Raw genomic sequence first — 25,807 nt, 5'->3', positions numbered from 1 at the left:
CACACATATATGCACATAGACACAGAGACATAGAAGAGCCTCGTGGCAACTCCTTGATGCGAGTCTGTCGGGAATGTTCTGTTCTTTTCTGTCAAGGCAGGAACATCTTAATGTAAGGCAGCCTCTATTCAATTCATTTTAAACACCAGATCTAGGCATGCATCTCCCACACAGACAATTAAATATCAGCCAAGGACAATTCTCCCTCCATCTTACAGGAAATTACTGATAAAGAAGGTCGTAACTCAGCCTTGAGAATCACCAGAAGTCTCATGACGTATTGTTTTAAGACCATGACATTGGGCTTTAATTGAGTTTAAGTTTTAATGTTGTGTTACCTAAAGGAATATGTGCTCAAAGCATGAGTTGTGTCTGAGCAGGAAACATTAATAATTGAAAGCAGGCATGAAAAGAGTTTGTGGTAGTTTTTTTTTTATGGCAGTGTCCTATTGCAGATGCATGTGTTTCAGGGCCATATTGAACTCATGAGGGGGCGCCAGAGTTGGGTGGATATATTAGTCGGAAATTTTTTCTTTTTTTTCTCTAGAGTCTGTCTGGTCTTTCCTCACTGATTTGCACCATTATTGTTAACGTCCTGCAGACCTTCACAGCCGCAGCTAGTTAACCAAAGACAGCAAATTGTAAATGCTTTAAAATGTTCACATCAATTCCATCATCATTTAAAGGCAAACTTTGAAATGCATCTCCCATATTTCTCAAGGAATGTTGAAAAAAGTTGAATCATATATCTATATTGTAAGAGTATTGAAAAAATGCACACAATACCAAGCTATATGTCAAGGGGCAGATACAGATGAGGAGGCAAAATGGTATTCACCGTGGTATCCACTGTGTCCATTTGTAATGTGGGATAAAGGCAGGATGATATAAAAGGGGATTTAAACAGAGGTTATTATGTTGAAAACAGGCCAAGGATCTAAAGATATTAAAGTCTGGAACAAAGCAGAGAAGACTGGAATTTGTCCCAGACAACATAAACCCTGCTAAAAGCAACCGTCTGCCTTTGTAATTAAATTGATGATTGATATTTTTGGGCTACTTGGAGGCAACACCAATAGCTGAAGTTGTTATAGCCAACGCATTAGCAAAAAGTTGCATTAACATCTGTTTGGATGTTTGTTTTTGTCCATGTTGTTTTTTGTTTTGTACACCTTAGCTGCTAAACACTCCACTATGTTCACCGTTCACTAGCTGGCCAAACTTAGACCTAGACGTTGAGTAGGGCTCAGGGGAACTGCAGAGCTGGGCGATAACTCTCTGGGTTCATCGCTATGAGCTTTGCTTCACATGATATACAGTTGATTCATCCATTGTTGATGAAGAAAATTGATACTGATTGTTTTGATACCCCTGTACAGAAGGCTCTGTACACAGATTTAAGAAATGTTTAGCAGCAAAAACTGTCATCAAATGTCGGATTCATTATCCTGTTTACTCAGTCTAATCCAGTGGTGCCTTGACTTTCTCCCTTGGTGGGCCATATATCAAACGTACTGGTGTGGCACAATCCAAAAGCAAACACCTGCTGTAAAGTATTGTTATGATGCAAGAAATGGTACTGGATCTGAAGTTCCCTTGATTGACTGTCACTCTACCCGCCATGCTGAAATGATGACAAATAATTAATAATGATGGATCCTATATATTCAAAGAGCAATTTTACCTCACAAAAAGTTTTAGAGAGAGATTTATATTATAGTTTTAAAGAAAATAATTTTAGTTACCTTATGGTGGCAATGAACAATCTTTATTGGCAAGGATGTGTTAAGAACTAAACAAGATCAGTTCCATGCTGTTGGGTTTGCAACATCTGTGACAGACATCACAAATAGTATTTTACCAAAATCGGGGGGAAGTAATGCGTCCAACCACTGCTCCACAGGGTTTTCAGCATCAACACTGATGAGCCTGAGGGATTCTGAACTTTATAATTGTTTGTCCATGTGTCACACTTGATATCTCAAACACTCCTGATGAAATTGGCTCACACCTCGAGGAAATGATGCATCTCATCGATGTGTTTCCATGCTTTTAATTTACAGTGATTGGCCCTCTTGGGGGGGATTACGTCAATCATATAGTTCTTCATCCACTTGTCACATGTGCCACTCAAGACGCTACTGATCAGATTCTGATTGAATTGATTAAATCTCACTGATTATGAGGGACTGAGCTGGCAAGCACTCACCGAAGAAATGAACGAAACACTTAGTGTAAGAAAATCTGCAACTAAGTTCTAAAACAGGTCAACTAACCAGAACTAAAGTCAGGACAGCATAACAAGAGCTGAATAGAGCTTAGCAGACCAAACTAACAAACTGAATAAAAAAGGCAACATCATGGTTGATAACACAAAGACAAAAACTATCCCCCAGACTAGAAATAAAGCACAACAGGACAATCAATCTATCACCTAACCCTAACCCTAACTAAACAGTTTGATTGGCCACTTCCTGTATCTAAGAGAACTATAACTCACTTACCTAGCAACTGTGACAAAGTGCCAACTGTATGGAAGTTAAAGAGAAATTCTGGTATTCATATGTACTTCACATGTTTGGTGTGTAAATGATCGGTCCAGGAGATAACCTCAGCTGGCAGCCACGATGCAGCCACAATATGGGCTCCAATGGCTGCAATGTAATCCTTTGGGGCAACGGGTCTGTCTCCGTAGGTGTCCATAATGTACTGCCAAAAAAGTGACATTCACATTGAGTATAATGTGTGAAACAAAAGATGAGATGGTCAACAAACTAAATGAGGAGAGAATGAACTATCAAATTTGAATGGTACAGAAAAGGTGAGTGCATGAGGGTTAGTGACAAGTGGCAAGATGACATCTCTCAGTTTCCCCTCCCTGCATCTCTGGCTCTCTTACGGTGCAGTCGTTCTCTCTCTTTCAGGAGCATCTCTCAGGGGGCTTGTATTGTTTTGGGGGATAAGAGCAAAGACCAAAAAAAAAATCCTGCTTTACTTGGATAAGAGAAAGACTTTATAACAAGCTCCCGGCCCTCCAGGGAGGACTCTCACACACTCCCAATTCACGAATGTTCTCAAAGAGAAGACACAAATCCATGTTGCAGGCAACGCACACACACTCTCTGCCCTATGGAGGAAGGAACAGAGGCCGGTGTTAGGAGTGGCCATAACAGGAAGTGGTCCAGGGATTACATTAAAAGAACGGACTCCCTGCTCAGAATAAACTTCTGCTGGAGGTCAGGGCCTTCACTCCTCCCCTCGGGGGGCTTACAGCAATCTTGTACAGCAAAGCTCTTGTCACGACTTTTGAAAGAGTATTGTCCTGGCATCCTGCTGTTCTCAACATCTGAGAGAGATGGGGAAGATGGGAGGGAGGAGAGAGACACTGTGCAGGAAATCAAGATCAAGATGGAAGGAGACTATAATAAAGGAGGCGCTGCACAGTAAAGGTCATGTTCTGGACGTGGATCCACCATGAAGAACTTGGTGTTGCCCCCTCCTGCTCCTGTAAGCACCCACCAGAGAGGAACTACACTGAGCTGTGTCTCATGGATTTTATCAGTTGAATATTAGCTGTGCTGTTATAGTTTCTTTTTTCTTATCACGTCATCTCTGAGCATTACATTTTCAGGTTTATGTATGTTTTCAGTAAAGCAGGAAAAACAACAGAAATACAGCAGGTTGAACAGAACATGGAGGGACCATTATGGAGGTGTTTAAGACCTGAGACGGGTGAATTAGCACGTTTGACTGCTTTTTCAGAGACATATTGTCAACCAGCTTTAGTTCAACAGGTCAATGCACATTTTTGGCCATTCCCCCCTTTGTCCAGTGTCACTGCAAGTGTAACAAAGTACTACTTAACTAAAAATCTGAAGGATACTTGAGGCTCTTCCAGCGCGGTTTTCTCCGCTGTGTTTATAATATGAGCAATAAGTCCAGGGGCTGACATGAAAATAGTGATCTAGCTAATAACTGTACTAATGCCAAAGCAGTTAGGCCATGTTAACTGTTATTCGGTTAATCGTGATATTTCTGAACTGTTATGCATGTCAGTCTATAGGTTAACTGCACACAGACACAACTAACGACTTCGCTACAACAGTTGGAGGTAAAAAAATAAGTGAAGCACGCTAAAAGAAGCTTAGTTTGGGAACATTTCCTCCGGGAAGGCAACAAAATCAAAAGTCAAAAGTCTCAACTCTTCAGTGTAGTAGTACTACTACCACTATGCTCTACCACATTAACAACAAACAGTGTGATGCGCTGGTCAGAGGATTACCATGCTGCTAATCAGTGTGGTAGAGGGCAGGGGATTCCCAGATCTAGAGAGGTACCTCATACCAGCCCCAGTACAGTATAACACTGAGAGATGCTGTGAACAAACACATGGAAAACACTTTGAGAAGAGGAAGGATGAGCTGAAGCTAGCCAGAGCAGACACACTAATGTTAATGCAGTCCTGCGTGCTCGCTCCCATCTCCAGCACTCACACGACAAAACTAAGTGTGAAAATAAGTCCAGTCATGCGAGACTAGTGCGCTCCTCTTTCAGAGTCTCTTTGTCTGTCATGTCAGAGAGCCGATGTGATTAAAAGGAAGGCGCCTCTTGTATTTAATGTCATCTTGGGTTTTTTTCTCTCTCGATAATTACCCATGTAGTTCCTGCTTAATGAGTGTCGGGCTATCAGAAGCAAAATCAACCGAAACTGACATCCGTAGTGTTTGTGTTCTGCACAAGATGTTAGAATAAGGTCTAAAGCTTAAAATAAAAGGAATTATCCTTTAAGTCATTGCTGGACTGAACAATTGTTGCTGATTACAGGGATGTAACTAATATTTTATATTTTCAGCTATTCTGTTTCTCATCGTTTTATTAGATTAGCAATTCAAATCATAAAGACATTTTATTTTAAATGATATAAAATAAAATAAAAGCCAGCAGATCATGTTTGAGTGAAAGAAAGCAGTGAATCTTTGGGGTCTTTGCCTAAAAAAAGATTAATTTCCTGTCGATTATCTGATTACTTAATTAACTACATTAATCATCCAGTCATTTCAGCACTAAACTACAATACTGTCTTATCTAGTGAGCCATCTGTCCATCCATTCTGGCCTGCAGTGCCTCATTTATTTTACAGTCAGAGGCGTTTTGTAGCATTCCAGCATTTTTGACTGTTTGCAGTTGTATGTTTTCTACTTGATGAAGTGTGAGATGGGAAATTGCAGCCTAAGACGGTTCCACATATGCGCAAGTATCAGTAGTCGGGCTATGCTGTCCATAGCAGGTAAATAGAGTGGAAACGACACATAGTCTGATGGTGGAGGTCAGCTTCAGTTCACTGTGATGTTTGTTTAGTAATTCAGATGTTGTTTTTTAGCCCTGGTGCAGGATTTACCTCGGGCCAGGGGCTTCATGTGGCTTGTCACATACACCACTTCATTAACAGCTAACATTTCACTAGTTAGTAGATTAAATGCGTTCTCAGTTTTCATTAAGCTCACCGTGTCAGAGCTGCCAGCTAATACTCAAGTAAACGACCGAGGAAAAGGTCTTAAGGCAGCTGTTACGAGACAAGTTGGGAAATTCCTCCTGATATCAGAGCCATGTGATATACATAACTTAAGGCACGAGTTGACCCTCTTATAAGGAGGTTCAGATCATAGGTCGATTTTTTTTTTTTTTCTTTTCATTTAAACTAAATCAGATTAACGTGCATAACAAAGACGCACACACGCGGTGCTGTTCTACATATGCCCAGCTTCACTTAATTTAGTTCCAAGTGATATAAAGCTGAAGGAGCTGGCGTTGCCTGGTGAATTTAAAGTGATAATGAGGTACGATCAATACAGAGCTTTCCAGGCTGTGTGTAGTCCACATAAAAATGGACTTGGTGGTAGCCTATGTAATGGTGCTGACTGCTAAGGGAACATTTTGACTTTGCGTTTTAATTCTTTATTAACTTCCAAACTACAACTTCAACGCCCAAATTTAGTTTTTCTAAGAAAGCAAACATGTAAGGCTATTTGACTTTTTTCTTTTCTGGCCAGTACTGCAGTTAAGATTTAAGTCGCCATTTTTTTTGATTAATTACACCACAGGCTTTCATTTGTGGTCAACACAAATGTAGTATTAAACACAATAAGCTTGTACCAAGCAGAGAACTCTGTAGCAACGCTGCTTAAGCTAATGTGAGCTTAACAGATTGACTGGTTCAACAGCTTCACAGTCGCCTACTGAATGATTTCCAGTACTGAAAGTGATAAGCTTTAAGCGATGATGATATGATGTAACACTGATTTTGTCGCGATATTGCTTAAAAATATCCCAATATTATTATACAAGGCCATATCGCCCAGGCCTAAATATAATATACTAGTGAAAAAATGCAGCATATTATCAGAAAAAATATATTTCAAAATAAACTTGAGTAAAATCTGTTTACATTCAGAATGTCAAGTTTGCTAGAAAATAAGTCTTAAGTTATTTTTCATATTGTTTCAGAACTTCTCGTCTGGCATAGGAGCCGTTCATCTATTTCAATGAAGACGTTCCATCTGGTGTTTGTCTCAGTGAGGGATACTGACCTCCGTCTTCACAGCACCAGGTTGGTATTCTTCATCACTTCATCTTCGTAGCTGATTGCAGTGAACTTTGAAGCAGGCTGACCTCTTTACCAAACACTGTCGTCTTAAATATCTGCAATAAATAATTTCACCAGAAGCAGCTAACGTCCACTTGTGTAAGTCACCTGCTACACTGCACAGATGGCTTTTTTAATTATAAGGGAATCAACGTTTATATGGCACAAATTATAGCAATACAGTGCTTTCACATACAATTTTAGCAGGGTGGAACTACTTATTAAAATGATTTCCATGCAGGTGTTGGTACTAAAACCATGCTGCTGTAAGCCTACAGGGTACAACATCAGTAGCATCTCATTAATTGAAGGCTACATCTGACAGCTCAGGTGTGACATCATGGTTACTTATGATAAGAAAAAGCTGGTTAAAGAAAGGTGAAAGAAAAAGAAAAAGTAGATGACATTCAGTCATGCACACACGTCAGTGCACAGGCAAATAATTATCACCAGCGTTATATGATGAAGCTAATTTTATGTACCCGCTGCACATCTGCGACACAGTCTGCCCTCAGGTTGGTTATTTCAGGCAGTATCTGTAAGTGAAATCAGCATTTTTAGTAGTCAGGTTAATTGTGTCACGCCTGCATGGCTCAGCAAGCAGCAACATGGTAGGAAAAGAGGAAGAAGGTGTTCTTAGTCAGCAGACAGGAGAAGGCTTTAAGCTCTCGGCTCTTAAATCGATCTTTTTTAATTAGATAATGAAACATGCTTTGACTTGAGCTTATTAACCTTTTCAGTGTTTTGAGAAATGCGGTGTGTTTCCAAAACAATATTACATGTTACAGCGTAAATAACTGGCTCAGGCAAACATGTTTTGGCAGTATGATGACAACTATTAAATGATAATCCTCCTTTTATGGTTGTGATTTTTAATGCCAGCATTTTCAATTCTCAGTTTTGCCAGTGTTTCTCTGTCTGCCTCCCACTTTGGTTCAGATTTAAATGTCTCAATGCCAATTAGATGGAATGGAACTAAATGTGGTGCTAATTGTTCCCAGGGGGAACTTTATCTCTAGTGCTACCATGAGGTTGACTAAACTAATGACACTCCCATCAGCCTTAGCTGTGCTTTGCGTTGAGTGCAAATGTTAGCACGCCAATAACCAAAGTGTATTGATGATGATGGTGGACATTATACAGTACCTGCTTAACATCGGCATGTTTGTAAAAATACATATAAAGCAGCCTGTCTGTGCGGTGAGCAATAAAGGTAACTGATCCCAAGTCAGCTTTGTCACATTGTCATATAATGCAGAATGATGACAAACATAAACAATCAACAGGTGATGTGGCATCTATTGCAAACAACATGATTGGTTGATACCCTTTTTCGAGATGCAAAAACACAACTTATTATTATTGATGAATGGTTTTAGATTAGCTTTAGCTAAAAGCCTTTACACATTATCTGCTGCATCACTTCTTCTTGTGTGCTCCTCTCTCCCTGTTGATTAGATGAGGCTGATATGAGGCAGAATATTTTAAAACTAAATTATTACAGGCGAGGTAATAGAAAATGTAAGATAACAGTTTCGTATAGTAAATGTCACTAAAAATTTAGTGAATGTAAATAATGACAACACATACAAACACATATTGTGTAAGACCTCATCATCACATGAGCAGCGAAGGATTTTTGACATTACCCGTTCGCTTTAAATTAGCAGTTCTGTACGAGAAGTGTGTGTGTGTGTTGACTGTAAAGTGGTACGTCCCCTGCTGGGAGTGGATAATGGTTGTATGGCCTTATTACCCCCTCTGAGTGAATGTGGGGAAAGCAGAGCAGAGAGATTAGCAGAGCGGCGGGAGTCATAGATAGACACTCTGACCCTCTGATGCGATGCGACGTGACAGGACGGTAGATGTAATGTGATTTGAAATAACCTTGTCTCAAACACCTTTAATTATTTTCACACTCGTTAGTCCTCATGATACAAAATTCATGACACATGCTCAGTACCTCCTTAATGGCTGCATTCACACTGTCCTGATTTCCTCACAAGCGACACAGAATCTGAATCAGTGTGACCAACCTCAGGCAGGATGAAGCTGCAGCACATGGCATGCCAGATATGTTTGGAATATAAAAATCAGATTTAGTGTTGCCATAACTGTGCAAGTGTTAGTTTTCATGTTCTGTGTAGGAATTGATGCATTGTAGCCGTGCAGACCAAGAGGCAGTGACCGCACTGACTGCCCTTTTGAAGTAGCGGTGGGATTGACAGAGCAAAGAGAAACTGTAATGACTGGCTGATATTGGTGGGGTTAAAGTACAGTCATCTTAGCCTTCAGTTCACCAAAGTGTTCTGCTTTCAGCACTGAAAAGGGACGTGATGTTATGGTTCTGAATACAGAAATCTTGAGCAGAGAAATCGTGAGCTGTAAAAAGGGTTTGAGAGTGATGCTGCAGGTTGAAATAAATGTGGTCTGGTTGGGATTCAATCCCAATCATTTTTAAATATTTTATCAAATGTGAATCCTAGTATCAAGTTATTAGATTTGAAGCCCATATTGAATCTAATTATTTTGTGCTCTCGGGGAACTGAAGTTATAAAAAACTAAAACTCGCAGCTCTTTAATCAGCTTTTCTTAGCTGAGATGACAGATATAGCGCAGTTTTCTACCGTCGCCCTGGTTAATATTCACAACCTGCAGCTACGACCTGAAAATGAGATGAGCAGCAGGAGATATGCAATGCTGATTAAATGAATCTGACACATTGAAATAACTTTACCTCATCCTACACGAAATCCTTGCTTTTAATACGAGAGGAGCTGATTCAGAGCTGTGATGCTTGAATTATTAACATGATATGCATGAAGGTTTAACTTGAAGGTTCTCCTGAAATTCATATGATGTATCAGTCAATGAGATCATTTCTGCACTCACTTCTCTTTTGGTCTTCAGGTCTTAAAGTTGGAGTACAGACACCAACTTGTCGAAAGCATGTTAACCAGACAGCCAGACTGCCACAAATGTTCATTAAACCATTTAACATTAAGGGTTAGGATGAACATTTCCTGATAGTAGAAGCAAGAGAACAATGAGACACTTACTTTTCACTGAGTTTTCTTTGGGTACCAAGTGATGATTCCTCACCCCTGGTCTACTTACATGATAAAATAAGAATGAAAACAACCATTTATATAAACTAAATAGGTTAAACAAATAGGGTGAAGTCAGGAGATCTTCAGCAATTCGTGAGATCCAATTTGGAGACCTTCTTAAAGATTTAAATGTCATGTGTTGTCTGACCAGTCCTATAGATTAGCATCAGAACCTTGCATTTGAGAAGTTGGTTAGCAGTTAGATAGCATCTCGGCTTAAAAACTACTGAAATGAATCCTTCATTATCAAAATAGTTGCTGATAAATTTTCTTGATTAATATTCTTACCATTGCAGCTCTACACCAATCCCTACTTTAAGAGCTTAAACTTAAATAGACAGCTAAATTCATAAGAATGTAAGAGTTGTCGGTGTAGCAAAAAAATGAGAAGAGGATGTTCATAAACTTGAGGACTAAATGGATGGTAGTCAATCCTTTTTGAATAATTATGTAGAAATATTAAATGAATTAAACAAATGCAGATTAAGCACAGTTCTTGATACACCGTGAAATTACAAGTTCCACTTTGTAAATGCATTTTTCAGAAAATATTCACTTCACTACAGCTCAGTTGTTGGAAATTAAGTGTATCGCATATCTCAGTTATTCCAGGGTTGTGTTGGTTTCTGGGTTTCAGAACTTTGTGATAAGAAAAAGAAGTCGTCTCCATGCACTCAGTTGGATGACTCAGATAAATGCCTATATAAGCCGGTGGGTGTTCAACCATTTCAGAGCCACTAAACATGTACTGTAATGCAAACTCTCCCCTCAGCTTAAATTATAGAGTCCTTTAAATGTTGCATAAATAATTTTGGTTGCAAGCCCTACACGAACATGAGTACGCGCCAGACCCAGAGGCAAAAAAAAAAAAATGCATTAACCTACATAAAAGCTGAGATGTGTCATCATGAGCCTCTTTTCTTTAGTTTTTCAGATATGTGGAGGCAGGCTATAGCTCACTCTGAGCGAGAGCAGCCGTCTGACTCTGAAAAACCATTAAAGGCTTATGTGATTTATTTTACAGCTGTTCGAAATAAGCACTTACTCTCCAATGGCCGCGCTAATTACCTGGATGTCAAACGATTTGTCCATGTCCAGACATTTTGTTGACCTTTTCCACAGTTACTGTAGGTTTGTCACACTGTACGTCAGAAAGCTTGCTAGTCACTCCAAAGTGTGCAGCAAGGTGAGTGCGATGATGGAATTGAAGGCATATTCTTGGTCATCATCCGTGCTACCGTAAACCCACACATAATTACCAGCAACTGCCTCTAATGGGCCGCTAATGGAGACACTTCCTGTTCAACTCAGGCCCTAGTCTGACTGCCCCCTAACCTCCGGCTTTGCCCTACTGTGCTTTCTTTAGATGCATATCATTAAGTCTGAAAGAAACCAAATTGTTGTTGCACATTGGATGCATCTACAGTACTGTTAGAGAGCATCAGGCTGTTGGTGCAAACTGCTAGTCCGTCCCAAAATCCACAAACGCGATCATGAGCTCTGAAGTGCAATCACCAAAATAGTGGGCTAGTGTGTCCCACCTCTGAGAAACACCATGTTTCTGTGAGCTCAAAAGTCCACATGCATGCAGTCCTAACAGGCGTTTAGGCTGTGATAGCAATCAGCAGACCTTATCTCTCCAGACCCAGAAGTAGGAAGTGAATGACCTCACACATGCCATTTTTTCAGCACTTTCATCCAAAGTGCACCATAGTACGACAAGAACACGCTTCATGGGCCTGCATCAATAGAAAACAATTTGTTCACTGAAATAACATCGGCAGAACTGAATTTTTCTGCTTTTTGATGAGCAGAAACTGAGATCTTGGAAGTTTATCCCCATAAAGCTATTCACAGGGAACTCCAAAAAGAACATCAGCATTCTGAGTCAAATCTGAGTAGAAAGAGTTTCCACTTTTTTTTTTTTTTTCTGCCGGAAGGATTTTGGGTGAGTCAGTCACATGAGCTCCCATATTCAACAAAATAATCCCTGTTATTTTCTTAGCGATCATAAAAAGAGATGCAGTGGGAGAATTTGTACAAGGAGTTCGATTTATTTTCAGTCCTGTTCACATGCCAGATCAGAGCCACAGATGAAAGCTTATGGGCCCGGGGGTGACATCTTCATTTGCAATGCAGTGTTTCCGACAAGCTGTATGATTCATGTTCATCCCCAGCTGTGTAGCATATCCCGTGTTAACACAGAGAAACATCGCTGCAGCAATTTCCCAGCACACTTCAGATCAGAGTTGTCCAAAGTTTTCATACCAGGAGTTTGAAGCACTTTGTTCTGTGCACTTGAAATTCCAGTAAGATGTTTCATCACTACCAGACCTCACTCACTAACATATATTACTACTAATGGGTATAGTGTTGGTAGGCTTTGGGCTGAAGAATTGTTGACAGGTCAGAAAAGTTAGTGTTTCCATTAACAAAATTCAGTGGATACAGACTTAAGGAATGGTATACACAATTTATATATACATAATTCCTTGAAATAATGCAAGAAACAAAACATTTTCCAAATTTTGTTTGTTTGAGGTATAAGTAGAGCTCATTTTATTGTCATCTTATTGCGACCTGCCATAGCATCTTTCCATATACATTTACTAACATGACTCAACTCAATTTGACTGGGCGTGGAAGGGATTTGCATTTCCACTACAACAGGGTGACCTGCTTGAAAGCGTGTCTTTAACTGATGACGTGCTTGAGTAGTGGGCGAAGGAGCGGCTGTAAGTACTCCTTCTCCCCGCAGATTTATCAAAGAGTAGCCGCTAACAAAGTGCCGCCAAGTCAATGACACACATGGTTCATTTAGTATAAATTCTTTACAATAAAAGTGCTACGTTATTTTGTCATTTAAAAGCTTTTATTATGAAGCAGCAAAATCAGGACGTGTTGTGTTTTCACCAGCGGTAACAAGATCAAACTGCCAAAACTGAACATGGTGAAACAGTAAAATACAGGAGATATCTCAAAATAGGAACAGGAAGAGAGACTTAACCTGCAACCAAGAGATTCCCTGAGAAACAACAAAAGTGTTTTTATTGCTCATTGTCAGACATATACGCTGATACCTGTGACATATTTGTTGGGCTTTGGAAACGCACAACATGCTCATGTGTCCTTTAAAAAATACAATGAAATTAAAGTAATTAGTAGGGATTATCAGCCTTGGCCAATTATCACGGCAGATATTCAACATTTTTTCCGATTATTGGTATCAGTGTTTTTTTGTGTCTGATGCAGCATCCTTTTTCTGTCCCACAGCACTATGATTGGTTACACGTCACAAGTAATGGCCGATCAACACTTAAAAATCAGGATCTGCAAAGTAACAAGTGACTGAATAAATGCGGTGGAGTGGAAGTATTGAGTAGGAGAAAATGGAAATACGAGTTACTCGTAGTTAGTTACATTCCATCACTGGTTATTCTCAGCTTTGACGCTACGATTTTTTTTTTTTTTTACTGCAAATGTATATCGTTTCCAATTATTGGTCTCCTTGATAACTAATAATTGATATTGATATCGGCTCTGAAAAAAATATATGGGTAGAGCCCTAGCTGATAGCAAACAAGACTGAAAAATGACCTTGTTTTGAGCATTGTCTCATTTCTGTGTAAGTATCAGCTAAATGTCAAGCAGAAAAATGTCTCCTACACAACAATTTGGGGAGAAACTGACATGACAAGCAACACCTTTAATTAAAATTAGATCACAGAAGTGATCTTTAGTGTGTGTGAAAGTGAGACATTTCTATCTGACATTTTGGTGGAATTTATTCCCCGGATTCCTTTTCTCACTTAGTCCGTAACCTCCTGTTTGTACATTAGTATTTGTCTTTGTACACACCATCTTAGCAGAGCCACCCATCATTTAAAAAACCCTGGTTGAAATTTACCTCGACAACCAAATCAAAGCGCAGTGAGATATCATGTGTCCCCACACTGTGAGGTAAACACAAACATGTGTGTCTGTTAGGGGTGGACATTGTGACGGGCTGAAGTAATCCCCGTTCACGTGACCGCCAGGTGAAAAAAAAAAGGATACGTCACCAGTGTCATGGCGTCGCCGGTAGGAGAGGCAATAGAGACGTCATAAGTGTCATGGCGGCGCCAGTAGCGAGGGGAATGGCAGCAGCAGGAGAGGAAGCAGAGCTGCATATCTCTAGTTAGAGTGGCCGAGTCGAGTCGCAGAAGCGACGTAGTGTAGAATAGCAAAGGAGAGGTAGTTAAGCCCGTTTGTCCGCCACGTTTGGCCGCCGGAAACTCGGTTACCGTCTCCTTGCTGTGAACGTCTTGCTTCTTGCTTCTCCGGAATCCCTCTGACTATTAGACTGACTGACATGACTAGTACGTTTGAACGGCTCCCCCCCAGTGGTGTGTGTGAGTACTACCGATCAAGTTTTGTTGGATTACTTTTGTTTTTTCCTTTTTTTTCTGGATACTTTGGGGTATTTCTGGTTACCCTCTTTTGTTTTTACAAGGTCAGATGTTTTGTTGTAAAGAACTGAGATAAGAACTCATCCAAGAACATTGTTTATTGGTTGTGGACAATTTAAATACATTTTTGAAAAGAACGAAGAAAAAGCTTTTGTGGTGTCTTGTTTCATTGCCTTTTGTGCTGGGTACAGTGTGCTTACATGTGTTTAAAAAATGGTTATGTGCTTAGCTTGAATTAGTAAGAAGGTACATATCCTTTGTGGGAGGTTTATTCATAAGTGTGACACAGACAGACTCTTTGTCAGGACACAGACACCTGACTGGCACCCCAGCATAAACCAAAAGTCACTCTTTAAAAACCGTCACAACATGTCTACGTCTTAATGTGTATTAGTATCTTTTTGCGCACACGTTTGTTTATGTGTGAATTCCATTCTTTGTTCTTGCTCATCGCACTCATCATGTTATAATTTGCTCCATTCTGACGAGGGATGATTGGGGCACTGAATGCTTTGACGGGACAACAAACACTCCAGCTCATTTCCAGAACAGCGCTCAGCGGCATGAAGCATTAATGAAGCAGCTCACAGCATCGCTGAGCAATATCTGGTCATCCATTGTTGTTTATCCAGACCAGTGCTGCTGGGAAGGTTTTGGACAATCTAGCTTGAGGCCCAGATAATGCGAGTGGACCGTGGTGAGACAAGGGAGCCCCTGTTCCCATCTGAGCACCCCCCGAACCACCACCATTATTGTCCTCATTCTTTTATCTACGTATCCCCCTGTTTTGTTGATGGTGCGTGATTGATTTGAAATCAAGACTCCAGCTGACAGCTGACCGTGGGATGAACCCATCATCACGTTGGGGTCAATTGTGACATTGCCTTGGCGTTGTGACATATATGTGATGACCCAATTTGAGTCCTCTGAGGTTGTTTTTCTTTTTTTTTTTTTTCTTCAGTTAGATGAAGTAGCAGTGACATGCTGGCATATTGTTTTTTGGTAACGTGTTTGGTTGTAAAGTCCTTAGCTGGTCCTCAGGATTAGAGCCAATTAAGTCATTTTTATGGCTCAGTATCAGCTCTATAAAGCCCAATCAATTTCCAGTCTTTACATTTAGTGTAGTAGTCATTTGCACAAAGGATGGAGGAGCATTTCACTGTGCCCTTTGAACACTGTAACGGATTGCATATCTAATTACATTTGTCTACAGGGCTGTGAATGCAATTTTAATTGTTATTAATCCCTATAAAGTAAACTTAGTGCGTCGGTGCATCTTCCAACCATATTTACATTCCCTTCTTAGTTTTAGCTAGAAAATAGTTGTTGTATTGTAAGTTGTCCACTGTCCTCCCAGGGTTCTCTCTCTCAATTTATTTTTTAGCCTTTATTCATTTAGGTGTAGTCATTTCCAGGAGTGCCCTGATCACATTCACAAAGTTACACATTCACATCTGTAAGCTCCATAGTACAACCTCTGTCTGATCCATACTGAGGTAATATTCAAACCTCTAATCTTTCTTCATGTTCCGTGACAAGTCCTGGGTGTGTGAGTGTAAATAAAGCATGCGTACATTTGACAAATATTCTTCTCTCATGTACCGCAGTGCCTCATAGCACATGTAAATGTAACCTGTATGTTCTTTTTGTTGTGTCTTGAAGTATCCTGACTTTCAAATTCTAACACACACACAAAACCACGTCTTCACACATGAGTGCACAAGGTGGACTGTAAAATGTCAGTACAGTAATATAGGGCATTTGCCCATCTTTATCGTAATTGTTGTGGTTTGCGGTCAGTATCTATTAGGGTTTAACTTGCGAATGTATTATCTAGGTGTCTTAGTTTTTATTTTGTCTCATTGGATGTTGACTAGGTTTAGACCCACGTCTTCTTCAGAAACAGTAATGCCACTGAAGCCATCATTGCCCCAATACTGTATACCCAACGGCTTGTTTTGCGTGTTAGTGTTGAAACGTCTCATGCACCGTGGTTATGTGCAGTAGAATCACAGTTGTTGTGTCTCCTGAAAATGACCATTCAATAAGCCGCCCTTAGTTACTGCTGCTACGCTTGACAGGCTTTATTTTCTCACATGGCACATAATGGTAGATGTAGCCAGCACCCGACATCTCATCTTTAGCATTTCTGGTTTTTTTTTTTTGGTTTTTTTTTAGGATTTAACTCTTTATTTCTCGCTTTGTCAGTACAGCATGAAACACATGAACACAGATGCCTGCAAATACTTACATCCCTGACAAATATAGCTCTTATTCTTTTTGTTTTTTAGAACTTACTCTCCACACATACATGCGAAAAAAACAAAAAACAAAACAAAAACAGACGAAAAAGAACAGAAAAAAAAACAAAAACAAAAAAACCCCCAAAAAACAGAAGGTTTACACAGTCAAAGTACCAAGGGGGATCAAACACAGCAATACGCCAACAGCACATCAAGATCTAGGAATGCATCCTGAAACCTCAGTCCATGCCAGACCACAGAGGCCACTCCGGAGAGCCCCGGCCCCATCGTCTCCAATATGTTCTAGAAAGGGGTCCAAGATTTGTAAAAACTTAAATGGTTTAGCATTAAGCCAGAAGCTTATAGCTTCTAGAGGGAGAAAATCCATAATACTCCGGATCCAGTGTGAGACTGTGGGGGCAGAGTCTGAAATCCACTGTAAAAGAATACATCTCCGTGCATTAAACAGCAGCACCTTGAGCAGCTTCAGTGAAGGGGGGCTGAGGTTCAAAGCTGCTGGTTGTACTTCCAGGATACAGGAAATAGGTTCCAGGGCTAGTTTCCTCTTGAAAATAATGTCAATTTCTTTACACACTTTGATCCAAAAGTCATTAATAAGAGGGCATTCAAAAATACAGTGGAAATATGAACCTTCGATAATTTTACATTTATTACAGTATTTTGAAAGCAGATGATTGAATTTGTTACGTTTCACAGGAGTAATTTGAAGCCTGTGTACAACCTTAAACTGCAACTCCCTAGCTTTGTTGGTAAACAGGCAGCCTGCGGAGCTCGACCAAACACTGTCCCACTCATCATCTGAAATAACCTCTCCAAAATCGGCTTCCCAGAGAGCCCTAACATGAGCCGTAAATACGTTATTTGGGCTTGATAGGGCCCTATAAACCTGCAAATAAGTTTTCTGGAGCCTGGGTTTTGGATGGCCTCCTCCACAGCTGAAAGAGAAAACCCATTAGGATGTAGTTTAATAATGGAGGTGATAAAGATACGTATTTGTAGGTAGCATTTCTGTTTTTGATAGACAGTCGCTGGTTGAAATGACAGCTGCAATTTAGCTCCGTGACTTGGTTGAAAACACTGTCTCTGTTTCCAACAGACTCATTTCAAAGCAAGAACAATGGAAGCAGTGTGTAATATTGGCTCGATGGCTACATACATGAGATCATGCTAAAAGACTGATGCTGAAGATACATGTCACAGGAACATACGATCCATGTAGAACACATGGAAATAACAAAAAGGTATTGCAGTGTGGATCTGGTCCTAGAGGTATAATTAAAAAGTTCTACAATAATTTCTCAAAAAAATGTACAAAACATATTGTCACTGTTGAGGTTATGAGAAAAAAAGAATTGATCAATATCAGAACTAATCAAAGTGTTTCCCAAATCTTTGCTAACTTCACTGGGGTTTCTGAAGTGTAAACAGTTGAAAAGATTAGGACATCTGCTCCTCTACCAATTCTATCCCTAAAGTCTGAAAACAGGTCTACGACTAGCTTTCACACGGTGCATATGCTTTGTGTAAATGGGGCTTTGATTAAAGCAATATTATGTAGTAATTCAGATTTTGTGTGGTTTGGTGCCCCAAACTGTTTCTGAGTGCAACACACACGTTTCTGTAACAATTTGTCAGATGTAATGTAACAATACACATTAACAACAAACAAAACTCAGCACATTGACACGTTGATACGTTGACAACTTTGCTAACACAGTCAAACACCAACCAAGACATATAACTTAGCAAGTCAGCTAGTATTAATTACTATTCAACAAGAACAAGTCTAGCTCGGTGTCTGTCGTACAGCTACAGGTTGCTTTCAGGAAACTCCGAGAGTTGAGGCAGAGCAGCCTGAGCACATCAGAGGGAAAACCAGAAAACATTTTCTTCATGAAATATGATCTAGTTTAGGCTTGTTAGCAGGACATGCTATTGTTTGCGGCTTACAATATGGCGCTTAACCACACTGTTTGATTCATTTGTTAAACTTTTCATCTAATGTATTTGTTTTCATTAAAAGGTTTATAAAGGGCACAGTCCTCAAAACCCTTCAAACATTGAGTATTGGTCTCACTAAAGCCTTGTGCAGTTGGCTTCAACATGAAGAAACCCACAGATTGACTGGCCTTTTGTCTATTTGTATTTGCTAAGCTTTTATTGGACAATCACTTGTTGTGTGTAGGTTTAGTGAATGGTCAATTAACTGAATGTAGTTGAATCTAATTTTTTAGTCCACAAAGCAGGACCATAGCTGTGTTGGTTAGACTTGTCATGGTGTCTGTGACTGACACCTGATGTTTTATCGTGGTCACTGTTGCAGGGATAGCTGCAAAGCTGGCTCGAATGCAGGATAACACATTGTGTATAAATTGAATAGCAGGGCTAATAAGTGCCTGCCCAGAAGACTGGGTATAAACTCGCTAAGTGGGTCATTGGCCTCTCGGAAAGACAGAAACTGCTTGCATGTGATCTGTTGCTGAATAGGATTGTTTCAGAGAGCAGGGAGTTGAAAGGAAGTGGACATAAGAGGAGGCAAAGAAGTGGACATGTGACCAGAGCGCTTCGATTTCCCCACAGCAGCTGGGAAAATGTGAGTGGAGAAAGGGAACGCTTTCGTCTGACTTGGCAGCTGTTGAACTGATATTAACATATGTAGATGCTCAAGACATGCAAGATATATGCACTCCCCAATGTAGCTGCCTCGTGTCCAACAGCTTCCGAGGCACATTAAGATGTAAATGTTTCACCAGTAGACACAATGCAAAGAGGAGAGGTGACATTTAAATCTGAGGTGCCAAGTAGAGCATGACACGGGAGTGGATTTTCACTCCCGTCCCATCCCACTCCCAGAGAAAAAATCCCATCCCATCCCAATCCTGGGCCGGAGTAAAAAAAAAAATCCCATCCCGTCCCACTCCTGTAGAATGACTCCCGCTCCCATCCCGCTCCCACTCAAAATTACTCCCACTCCCATCCCACTCCGTTTTTTAGTGGCCGGCCCGGCCGGAAGTCAAAGCACTGTTGGATGTGTAGTTCTAACGCAAGTCAAAATAGTTTTGGCTCACTGAAAGATGACTACAAAAATGGACGTGTCTGTCCTTTTGGTTGTTTAACACGGCTGAAAATCATCATCTATTAATGGCGTTCCCGCTCCTGCCCGCTCCCGTTGATTTTTATTCCCATCCCGTCCCAATCACGGGATTAATAAAACTTTGACTCCCATCCCGCGGGAATCCCACGGGAATCACGTGACCCGCGGGAATTCCCGAAAAATGTCATGCTCTAGTGCCAAGCTGCTGATTGGGCCTCTGCTAAAGATTTCCTCGAGGGATTAGTCTGCGACAGCCAGCTGATCAGGATATTGCGCTGACTTAATGACAGCGGTGCAGTCTGTGCCATCACTGCAGTGTTAGAGTACATTTTAATGAATAGGAAATAAGACTAATGACAGTGACTGTTCCTGTTTGCCTTCGGCTTACTTCTTCAAAATGATAATATGAAGTGCTAATGTCATGTCTACACATCATCTCCATTTTTGTTATAATTTGGTTTTATGGCAACAGATATCCTGTTTGAGAACTCTGAATGAAACCAAACCATTACGCTGATGTTCTGATGGCAATTTCCGTTCTGCTGGGGACAAATAAAACTGAGTCAAAAGGTTTGCCTCCTCCATTATGGCCCGTCCAGTGTGAGAAAAATGTCTCCTTTCATCTCCAGCGTACTGTACATCCCCGTGTGCAAAGACAGCGCAAATAACAAAAGACAGTTTGAAGGAGACACACTAACAGCTGCAGAAATGAAACACTGCTACCAACAATCTTGGGTTTGCCTAACTGGGCAGGTTTGAAGAAAATAATGAATGGGACATCATGGGAGACATAACGTTGTACGTAGCAGCAACAAAATGCTTTTCATTTTCTCTCCCATATGTTACAAATGCAAACATCTCATCCCTTACTGAGACTCTGAGAGGACACGCTTCTTTGTTAAAGCTCTCTAGTTGAGGCCTTTTAAATCACAATGTTACGATGGTACAGGGCTCAGCAGTGTATATTTCCTCGGCTGTGCTTTACAGTGACACTCAGAATACTCAAGAAACAAGATGCTTTCTAAATGCCTGCTCCCTTTCTGACACTAAAGCCTAAGCGAAGGCACTTTGAAATACAGTTTAAAGAAAGGATGTTAGACAGTGGAGCTCATTTCAGCTGGCTGTCTAAAGAAAAGGAATTGCTGTAATGGAATTAAAAGTGTTATGGCTTAGCCAACCTTGATCAAAACAATGATACTGAGCATTCAAAACGATCGATGCTACACTACACCCGGTAGATTACTTAACGGCATTCATCTTCATTGTATGTGACTGGTGGATGGTGGATGGCATCTTTCTCCATGTCTGAGTGTTGTTCACAAATAATCTCCCTATCTTTCTCTACCTTTCTTTTTTATTTATTTTTTTCTATATTTATCTTAATACTTTGTTCATTTTACTCCGTGCTGATGTCCTTTTCACCATCCCTCATCGTTTCATCTACCCATCCCTTAAGCTGTTCGTTACTGCTTAACCACATCCCCTCTGCTTGTAGCTGTATAGGATTTGTGTGTGCGTAGGTTGATGTATGAAAGTGTGTGTGTGTGTTTGCGTTGCACGAATGGGGGAGTTGTTCAGCCTCTGAGTGCTTGAAAATCAGAGTAGTACTTTTTTTTTCTCCCTTTTTGGCAGATTGCACAGGGTTCAGTTTTCATGACTTTCGATTGGTTGCTATGCAACCATAGGAAGATGTTTCCAGCTTATTCATGTGCATAGCTTTTCACACCTCCACTCTCTTCCTCCTCATCCTTCCCCTCTCCCTCTCTTCTTTGTTCCTTCCCAACTTCCTCCTGTTCCATTTCTCCCTCTCATCTCTCTGCATCCTTTTTGAAATGGATGCAAATGATCTGTTCATACTTCGGGTGCTCTGCCGCCCCCCCCCCCCCGTCATCTGTCCCCCATGCTGCTGCCTCCTCCCTGCCCTCCTCTTCTGCTCCTGGTGTTGGCTGGCTCAGCTGCTGGCAAAGCTTACGGCATCCAAGGTCATCCATACTGTGCTGTTGGTGTGACAAGTGGGCTGGTGTGTGTCTTTGCGTGTGCGTGTAATTACTAGGAGAATTCAGCACAGAGTACAGTAAGCGTGTCCTCACCCCTCCACAGATAATGTGTTGATATGGACCCATGGATGTGGATAAAAGCTTCTCTGCGTTGTTTTGATGTAAATGAATGTGATGATTTCTTTCATGCACTTTCTCCAGTACAGCAGTGCTTGTGTGGTTATGTGGCTGTCCTTACGGAGTCCATGCCTCTGTGTCCTCGTATGGCCCGCTTGTGTAACTGTCCCAGGAGGTCATGTAGGCGGTGATATAGGAGGCGATATAAGACACTCTGTTCTGTGTGAAACATGCAGGACCAGTCTGATTGTCTCAAACCTCCTGTCTGTCGCCTCAACTGGCAAATACAGACCCTCATCTGTGTTACAAAGTGCGAAAAGAGACGTGTCATTTGAGAGAAACAAAATTACATAGTTTTAGGCCGCACAAGATACCCACGACACTGTCAGCTGCATTAGAAAGTAACGCGTTCCAGCAAGTCAAACATACAGCAATCATCCTCCAACTGCACGCCCATATGTATGTGTACATATGCACATACTAGAAAGGCTTCACAATGAGCAACAGTGAATGCAATCCAACTGAAAGTCACATTGAGTAATAGAAAACATGCAGATGGATGAACCAGCTAATACACAACTGACATTTTTTTAAAATGAAAAGGCAACAATATACAAATAAACGGTAACACTTTATAATAACGATCATTAGTAAGTCCTTTATAAGACATTAGTTAATGATGAACTAAACATTAATAAACCTTTGTAAATGATTAGTTAATACTAAATTAACATATCACAACTATGTTGTAAGTCATCTACAACTGATTAGTTAATGATGAAATATTCATGAAATAATCATTAGTAAATGTTTACCTAATGATTTGTTATGTAATGAAAGAGGCCTGTTCTTCATCTTTTATAACTCATGTGTAAATGTATTACTGAATCATCTATAAGTCATTTACAAGTGCTTCTGCATTCCTCTAATCTAAAGTGTAAACACCCCTCGCCACACAGCTGTGTGAACAGGGCTAGTGCCCGGCCAGGATGCGAACCAGTGTCCTGTGGTTTAAAATGCAATGGCTGGCAGCGTACTTAACCACTCGACTACCGTATCATAGTAACATAAGCACAAGTATACTATATTACATATATCCGCTAATATTAAATTTAAAAAAATCTAAACTACGATAACTCTTTTTAGGATTACTAAAGTTTAATTATACATAAATGTGCTGTATAAATAGGTGACGATTAAAATAGCTGGCTAATGTGGTAAATTGGTGTATTTTGAGAGAAGCAGTTTTACAAACAGACCATATACCCGCCCCTACGGAGCACTCAAAAAAAGGCGAAGGAACGCACCCAAGGCGGCATCCGTCATTCATTCATTCATTAATCCTTAAAAGAGTTATCGTAGTTTAGATTTTTTAAAATTTAATATTAGCGGATATATGTATATAACTCATGATACGATAGTTGAGTGGTTAAGTACGCTGCCAGCCATTGCATTTTAAACCACAGGACACTGGTTCGCATCCTGGCCGGGCACTAGCCCTGTTCACACAGCTGTGTGGCGAGGGGTGTTTACACTTTAGATTAGGGGGATGCAAAAGCACTTGTAAATGACTTATAGATGATTCAGTAATACATTTACACATGAGTTATAAAAGATGAAGAACAGGCCACTTTCGTTACATAACAAATCATTAGGTAAACATTTACTAATGATTATTTCATGAATATTTCATCATTAACTAATCAGTTGTAGATGACTTGCAACATATTTGTGATATGTTAACAGCATTCATTAATAATAATTTCTTATAATCACTCACAAGTCATTCATAATATATCAACAAATCATTAAGTAATCATTTACTAATGATTTGTTCATGAATATTCCATGGTTAACAAGTCATTTGCATATGACTTACAACATAGTTGTGATATGTTAATTTAGTATTAACTAATCATTTACAAAGGTTTATTAATGTTTTGTTCATGTTTTGTTCATCATTAACTAATGTCTTATAAAGGACTTACTAATGATCGTTATTATAAAGTGTTACCAAATAAACTATGAAACTGATAGCAGTAATATATATAAGTGCAGAGAGAGGGTGTCTGTGTTTGTTTTTATAAAGTGAATGGACTGAGACTGTTCTCCCAAAGAGCTTTCTCACTGTCACAAAGTCTTCCCATCAGCATGGTGGATGAATAGATAATAACTGAAAAACACCCATTTAAAAAATAAGGCATATAAAATATTCCAGGTGTTAATGTTCTCATTTCCACTTCCTGTATATTTTGCTTCGTTGTCATGTTTCCAATCATTTTTCTACCTCCACCTCATTTAGTCAACAGAACTGGCGCAGCGGTTTCATCATCCGTCTGTTTGCCTTTTGTTGATTTTGGTTTTTTTGTTACCGTTGTGGCATCAGTTTTTGGTGCCGCACTTAATGCAGCGTTAATGGGATTTATTTAATTATTTTGAGGGTTACAACTTTGAATAAAGCGAAAACATTAATAACCGTTATCAGAGTTTATGGCATTTTGTAGTACTCAGATATGAAAAAGACATTTGTGTATAACTGGCTGTTGGCTGAGGTGGAAGTGTCTGCTTCGTGAAACAAGTCTGCTGTTGTGGAATCAGTCGAGCGTGAAAACAAAGGGGGATAAAGCTACTAAAGGTACTAAATCCAGTCAAACTTAATGAAATAACAATTGATTTCCAATTAAGCTGCAAACTTCTGTCTCAAAGCGAACTGCACACGTCCTCCTAATCACTCGGCACAAGTCACACTGGGTAAGATGTCCAGTGATATCGACTCTGTTCTCACCGTCGTGTCACAGTCTGCTCTGCTACTCCCCTGCTCTGCTGCTCAGCCACACCCCTCAGCAGTCTAACAGCTTTCACCTGCTGCTCTCACCTGCTCCCCATCTCCAATCAAGCCAGTATATACAGGGTTTCCCCCAGAAAACTTGTTAAGCCCGGTGGTAGGGTGGCCCACCAGCGGCCCACCGGTGCCCAAGCGTGTTCTTTTGTGTCAGGGGCCTAACCCTGACCATTGACTGATGGCAGGGCCCTATAGGTAACAGATTCATTAATGGAGTAGTAGAATTTAGAAGGAGTGATTCCATAAGGCTTTAAGATCAATGTTAAAAGTTGACTGGAAATTTGAAAATATTATCATTATCATGTGTTATTATAAGACATTTATGTAACACCAGGTCTTACAGATTGCACTCTTGAAATGCTATTCAACCAACCACAAAAATAAATAAATAATAAAAATATAATTTAGATAAATAATATCAACTGCCTGCACTAAAAACTAGAAAACAACTGCCTGGTGTCTCCAGAGATTTTATTTTTTTTCCTCAGAGATTTTTACAATCTGGAGTCACGTGAACATGACCACGCGTCTGTTTCTGGTCAGTCGTCATGGAAACGTGACAATCACGGATCTACCAAAGACACTCTGTAATCTACTGTTTGGACCAGAGAAAACAAACGTGTGTAAACGTGAACCGTACGAGCTGAAAAATGAAACGCTGGGTCATTTTGACATCTGGTGAAAGCAGCTCGGCTCACAGAAGTCCGGAGCTCTGACGCTGCAGGGGACGACGTGCTAACAGCTAACAGCTACTAGCCGCTGCAGCAGCTGGCTGAGCCTCTAGAGCCGCGGCTCGGCTCACGTTAACGGCTACGAGGTCGACGTCGACCTGGTGCGTTCCTCTCGGTCAGCTGGTGAAGCAGCGGTCTGATGAGCATGATGTCCGTGACATGTCCCATTATGCGCGACGAAGTTGTGACGTTGTCAGGTGATGAAAAAGACGCCTGATCACGTGTTGATGGAGCGCAAAAACTGATTTCAAGAAAATAAATAAACGATGCTTAGCCCGGCGGGGGGGCAAGTAAGACCTGGCGGCCCGCCAGGCTTATAATACACTGGGGGAAACCCTGATAGATGTAGGCAGCCTCACTCCACTCACTCTTTGCCAGATTGTCTTCGCTCCCATGCCTGACTCTCCAGCTCTTGTTCCCGGATTGCCTACCTGGTATCGACCCGATCTGCCCCCGACCATCGCCTCACGTCTCAGCCCCGGGAAATCTACCAGCCTTCTGTCCCCGACCACGAGTATTGCCTGCCTGTTTCCTGTTACTCGTCTGCCTGCGGCTGGTTGG

General features: G+C 40.6%; 1 protein-coding gene across 4 annotated transcripts in view; it reads left to right on the top strand.

Annotated features, from left to right (window-relative positions):
* LOC311268606 (thyroid hormone receptor alpha) overlaps positions 1–25,807 on the top strand; it is a 108,710-nt gene that overhangs the window by 5,393 nt on the left and 77,510 nt on the right. For all 4 annotated transcript variants that reach the window (XR_014623986.1, XM_084372332.1, XM_084372330.1 and 1 more), the window contains exon 3: positions 6,505–6,607. The gene's annotated coding sequence lies outside the window, so the exon portion shown is untranslated. The remainder of the gene's footprint in view (positions 1–6,504; positions 6,608–25,807) is intronic.

Source organism: Pagrus pagrus, assembly GCF_965226575.1.
Source record: "Pagrus pagrus genome assembly, chromosome: 13".
NCBI lineage: Eukaryota > Metazoa > Chordata > Actinopteri > Spariformes > Sparidae > Pagrus > Pagrus pagrus.
Note: the sequence above shows the minus strand (reverse complement) of the source record. Positions and strands in the feature narration are given on the sequence as shown.